Raw genomic sequence first — 6,000 nt, 5'->3', positions numbered from 1 at the left:
TTAACTTCAGCGACTGGGTCAAGAGGAGTACCGGCCGGGGTGCAGGATGGGCCAAGTAAGTCATGTATCACGGCAGCCACTATAATTATGAAGCACACTGACGATTTTCAAGCCTTCGCCGAGTGTCAGATTACCCACATGCTGTCTAGACCTTCAATCCTTAACTTCAGCGATTCGGTTATGGAGAGCAGCAGCAAGAGCCATACATCGCGGTAGTCACTGTAAATAAAATCCTCCTGCGCCACTAACAGCTGGGGTCGTCCGGGAGGTAACACGTATAAATAAATAAATATAAATAATGGAGCATACGGCAGGGGGCGCGTTGTTAAGCCCGATTATATAACGTTGTTTTAAAATGGAAATCACATGACTGAGAAATGCTATCTTGCTGTCAGGTGACCCTCCACTCGTAACAGGATCTCTCTCTCTCTCTCTCTCTCTCTCTCTCTCTGCATCCCTCCTTTCCTCTCTACCTTCTTTTCTTTCTTTTATTCTCTCTCTCTCTCTCTCTCTCTCTCTCTCTCTCTCTCTCTCTCTCTCTCTCTCTCTCTCTCTCTCTCTCTCTCTCTCTCCAGCATCCCTTTCCTTCTCTCCCTCCATCCCTCCTTTCCTCTCTACCTCCTTTTCTTTCTTTTATTCTCTCTCTCTCTCTCTCTCTCTCTCTCTCTCTCTCTCTCTCTCTCTCTCTCTCTCTCTCTCTCTCTCTCATACACACATGCTTGCCTGGTTAATATACTGTAGCCGCCGTAGTTGTAGTAGTAGTAGCAGAAGTAGTAGTAGTAGTAGTAGTAGTAGTAGTAGTAGTAGTTCGCATACAACACTTTCTTTTCTTTCTATATTCCCACTTATGTCCAATATACACTATAATATAACTTCACAAAGTGTCTATAATATCCTTTTTCTACTATACGTTCTTCAGTAACTCCTAACTTCTTCTTATTTCACTTATTAAACTCACTCTCTCTTTGGTCTTATAACAAACGGCTTCTTGCAGACACCTTATGTTCTTATGTTATGTTACCGGCCTCTTGCAGACTTGTATGTTCCTTTGCAAACTCCTATACCGGCCTCTTGCAGACTATGTTACCGGCCTTTTGCAGACTCGTATGTTCCTTTACAAACTCCTATACCGGCCTCTTGCAGACTCCCTTTGTTCTAATGTTTCTTCTGCAGACTCCTTATGTTCGCATGCTCCAAGCGTCGGGGTCTGAGAACGCTCGGTTCACTAATAACACCAATAGAGTCAACAAGGCTAATTGGACCAACAAAAAAGGAATCTCGAGGTCATTGGACAGGGAATGAACTAAGGAAAGGAATTACGAAGTGGCGATCCTTGAATAATCGTCCTTTTATGACCTCAACACGCGATGAAGTACGACAGCATATGGCACTAGTGTTCTCTCTGCAACAAGGACTATGAAAAGGGTGTGTGAAGTGGAGATCCTTGAGTAATCGTCTTTTAGTAAGATGCGAAGTCAGAATCCGTCACTGATCTTCCTTTTTATAACTTTTAACACGCGACTGAGAGCGAAGATCGTACAGTACAGGGATCATATTCTCAGTACGCTTCGCCGCCTACACTCTCACATCTGACAGGGTTTTTGAAGGGGTATTCGGCATTTCCAGGGGTACATATATGACCCTGGTGGTAGTGTGACCCCTCGTCTGGACCATAAACGTGAAAACACCCATGAAAACCTGATTACTCTCCGTTTTGGCCTTTGGAAATTGATGACGAGAGATATAAGCGTCTGAGAATACCAACCAAGATGTCTTTCTACCACTGAGACGATAGGGAGACAGACACTAGAGGCAATACAGGCTCGGGGAAGGATCGAGCTGCTAAGTCAGAATCCGTGAATGTGTGTCCCTTTTCATACCCTTCACCACGCAACTGAGAGTATAGGAGCGAACTGCAAATGTGTCCACTTTGTTCTAAGGCAACACAGCGACTGGAAGAAATAGTTATACGGACTCGGGTAATGTCAGAATCCTAATATCAACGTCCTTAATATAACCTCCACACGAGACTGACAGCGTAACAGCGTGCAGTACAGGCTATCACAGTTAATCACACGTGTCCTCTCTGCTCTAAGGCGACTGGGGGCAAGAGAGGACTAGAGTAGAAGCTGGAAAGTCAAAATCCGTCACTGATTTTCCTTTCCCAACCTCCACACCAGAGATCTTGCTCCACACGAGACTGACAGCGTAACAGCGTGCCCTCTCTGCTCTAAGGTGACAAGGCGACTAGGGGCAAGAGAGGAGGATTCCGAGAAAGATGATGCGGTCAGGATCGGTGAATAAGCATCCTTTTGTAACCTTCAACGAGCGATTGGCAGCGTAACAGCGTACTTCACAGGCTATCACAGTTAATCACACCCTGTTACTCCACTCTGTACTGAGGCAACAGGGTGAGTGGAAGCAAAACAGGACTCAGAGTAGAAGCTGGAAAGTTAGAATCCGTGAATTAATGTCCTTCTTTGACCTTCAACAAGCGACTGAGAATATGAGAGCAGGCTGTCACTCGTCTCCACTCTGCACCGAGGCAAATGAAAGCGATACGGACTCAAGGATAGAAGCTGGTAAGTCAGAATCCGTCACTGATCTCCCTTTTCTAACGTCCACAAGCCACTAATGAGAGTATGAGAGCGTGCGGCACAGGCTGTCACTCCTGTCCACTCTGCAATGAGGCAACTGGAAGCGACACACTCAGGGATAGAAGCTGCACAGAATCCGTCACTGATCTTCCTTTTCTAACGTCCACAAGCCACTGACGAGAGTATGAGAGCGTGCGGCATAGGCTGTCACTCCTGTCCACTCTGCACTGAGGCAACTGGAAACGACACAGACTTAGGGATAGAAGCTGCACAGAATCCGTCACTGATCTTCCTTTTCTAACCTCCACTAGCCACTGATGAGGGTATGAGAGCGTGCGGCACAGGCTGTCACTCGTGTCCACTCCGTATTGCGGCAAGACAGCGAATGGGACCGAGCTGCGAGCCGAGTGAGGGAGAGCAAGTGAGCCAGCCCCCCAGCACACACACACACACACACACACACACACCACCAAGTTCTAGTGTGCGCGAGACCGGTTTGAGAGTACGGTCTTTTAGGCAGTTACGGTTAAGACAAAGTTCTGAGTCACGAAAACCTATAGACAAACCATCACTGGACCCATGAAACTATAGCCATGGAACACAACACAACCACAATGAGCCTTACCTAACGTGTGTCTGTGTGTTTGTGTAAGCCTAGAAACGTTTAAAGATGCGTTGTTTGAGGCAGGAACTGATAATATTACTGACCGATGGTGAAATGAAGGACCCGGGTACGTCGGAAGAACTTATCTACAGGAAGGGAAGGGAGGGAGGGAGGGAAGATGGGGCCGTGTGAAGCAGAGGAGGAGGTGGAGGAGGAGTGGAGGGAAGGCTGGGGAGTCGTGTGGAAGGGAGGTAAAGTGGAGGAAACAGATTGAAGATAAAGATAAGGGAAGAGAATGAGAGTGAGAGATAGGAGTGGAGGAAAGCATGGGAGGAGGAAAAGTGGAGAGAAAAGAGAAAACAGGAAAGGAAGAGAAAGTTGATAATGATGTGGTGAGGTACTGGAGGAGGAGGAGGAGGAGGAGGACTGGAAAAGGAGAGAAAGGAAAGGTAGAAGAAGGGAAGAGAAAGAGTGACAAATATCTCTCTCTCTCTCTCTCTCTCTCTCTCTCTCTCTCTCTCTCTCTCTCTCTCTCTCTCTCTCTCTCTCTATCAAGGTCAACCACTTATGGCCTTGCTCATCACAGCCACAGCCACAGCCACACCCACCTACACACACACACACACCTATACTCTCTCTCTCTCTCTCTCTCTCTCTCTCTCTCTCTCTCTCTCTCTCTCTCTCTCTCTCTCTCTCTCTCTCTCTCTCTCTCTCTCTCTCAAAGCACTATAGCCATATATATATATATATATATATATATATATATATATATATATATATATAAATAAAAATATATACATATATAAATATATATATATACAGAGATAGAGAGAGAGAGAGAGAGAGAGAGAGAGAGAGAGAGAGAGAGAGAGAGAGAGAGAGAGAGAGAGAGAGAGAGAGAGAGAGTAAGAGTCTAATTAAATAAATCTGTATAAACAATTTATTAACAGAGAGAGAGAGAGAGAGAGAGAGAGAGAGAGAGAGAGAGAGAGAGAGAGAGGAAGTGGCTAATTAAAGAAATCTGGATAAACATGTTACTACCAGAGAGAGAGAGAGAGAGAGAGAGAGAGAGAGAGAGAGATTTACATAGAAAATCAGACCACACAGACCCCATGGTCCAGACTTGGTGGTCTGTCCTTAAACCTAAGTGATTTTACATTAATCAGAAGACTCCAAAACGTTGCATTTCTACTCTAGTTAATATTACGTTGAAGGAAGTGACGGTCGAGCTTATTTTTGAAGGAGTCAATCGTGTTGCACTGGACCACTGATGGTGGAAGCTTATTCCATTCTCGCACTACAACGTTGGTGAAGAAAAATTTGGTGCAGTCTCTGAGAGAGAGAGAGAGAGAGAGAGAACACACACCCACCCACAAACACATGTACAAATGCTAAAATAGGTGGTTTGAAAAATATGACATACTGATAAACAAAGAAAAAAGTAACATTATTATTAAATATACCAGGAAAGAAAAACCACAAGAAATAGAAGATGTAGAACTGGAGAAACAGACTGACTATTTAGGTGTAACAATAACAGATGGACAGAAAGAAAGATAGCAAAGAGAGGGAGTGTGACAGACTGCTCCCTGGGAAAACCTAGCGAAAAAGTGCCTCATTTCCATCCATCATGCACGGGATGGATGGAATACACCTTAACAAGACAGACTTAAATAATTCACAAAGCTAGCAGTAAAGCATATGGACTCATACTCAGCATTAACTCTTTACAACTAACTGACCAGCAAACACAGGTATGGAGTCAGATATGTAAAATTTTGACTCCTACTGCGACTCATGGAAATTTTGACTCCTACTGCGACTCATGTAAATTTTGACTCCTACTGTGACTCATGTAAATTTTGACTCCTACTGAGACTCATGGAAATTTTGACTCCTACTGAGACTCATGGAAATTTTGACTCCTACTGAGACTCATGGAAATTTTGACTCCTACTGCGACTCATGGAAATTTTGACTCCTACTGCAACTCATGGAAATTTTGACTCCTACTGAGACTCATGGAAATTTTGACTCCTACTGCAACTCATGGAAATTTTGACTCCTACTGAGACTCATGGAAATTTTGACTCCTACTGAGACTCATGGAAATTTTGACTCCTACTGAGACTCATGGAAATTTTAAGGTTGTGACTGTCTCTGATTCTGGCTCCACCCCTCTCCCTTTTTTATGCTGTACAACATAACCTATACAACACGAATGGCCTTTCTAATATCTATGCAAATGTGATGCAGTTGCCTCAATCAATTTATAAGGAGAGTTATTACCACATATGCTGACAACTTACAACCATCACCGAGTCAGATTACCCACATTCTCAAACATCGTAGTGAGTAAGTGAGTCTTAATTACTTTCATGAATAGTATCACGAATATCCACTGGTTCAGTTTTCATGTCTGGTATTTTCGTTATAGTCACAATTAAATTCCAACGATTCTCTCCATTTATCACACACGATTTATCTTTAAGTACAAACACTAATTAATAGCCATGGCAGCCATTATAAATATCAGGGTTAATATACCGGAAAAATATAGAGGCGGTGAACAATTTAATTAGAAAGATGAAATTGTGTCCATTACCGTTTTCCTGGTGATGTCACGTCCCGCTGGGCTCCATGAGGGTTATGACACACGCCTACACCTTCCACCATGTATATAGACTTAGCAGGATGTGAATACAGAAGGAAGGGTGTCCAACTGCTCCCGCCTGCCTCCTCCTTCCCCTCAAATGTAAACACTGGGGGGAAGGTTTTGGTCTGGGTCGTGGTTGTCAG

General features: G+C 44.1%; 1 protein-coding gene across 1 annotated transcript in view; it reads right to left on the bottom strand.

The window, feature by feature from the left end:
- Window positions 1-2,754, bottom strand: part of LOC126997275 (major facilitator superfamily domain-containing protein 12-like) — an 18,649-nt gene extending 15,895 nt beyond the window's left edge. The window contains exon 1 of the mRNA XM_050858269.1: window positions 724-2,754. The gene's annotated coding sequence lies outside the window, so the exon portion shown is untranslated. The remainder of the gene's footprint in view (window positions 1-723) is intronic.
- Between the last annotated feature and the right edge of the window lie 3,246 nt (window positions 2,755-6,000).

This window comes from Eriocheir sinensis, chromosome 12 (assembly GCF_024679095.1).
Source record: "Eriocheir sinensis breed Jianghai 21 chromosome 12, ASM2467909v1, whole genome shotgun sequence".
NCBI lineage: Eukaryota > Metazoa > Arthropoda > Malacostraca > Decapoda > Varunidae > Eriocheir > Eriocheir sinensis.
Note: the sequence above shows the minus strand (reverse complement) of the source record. Positions and strands in the feature narration are given on the sequence as shown.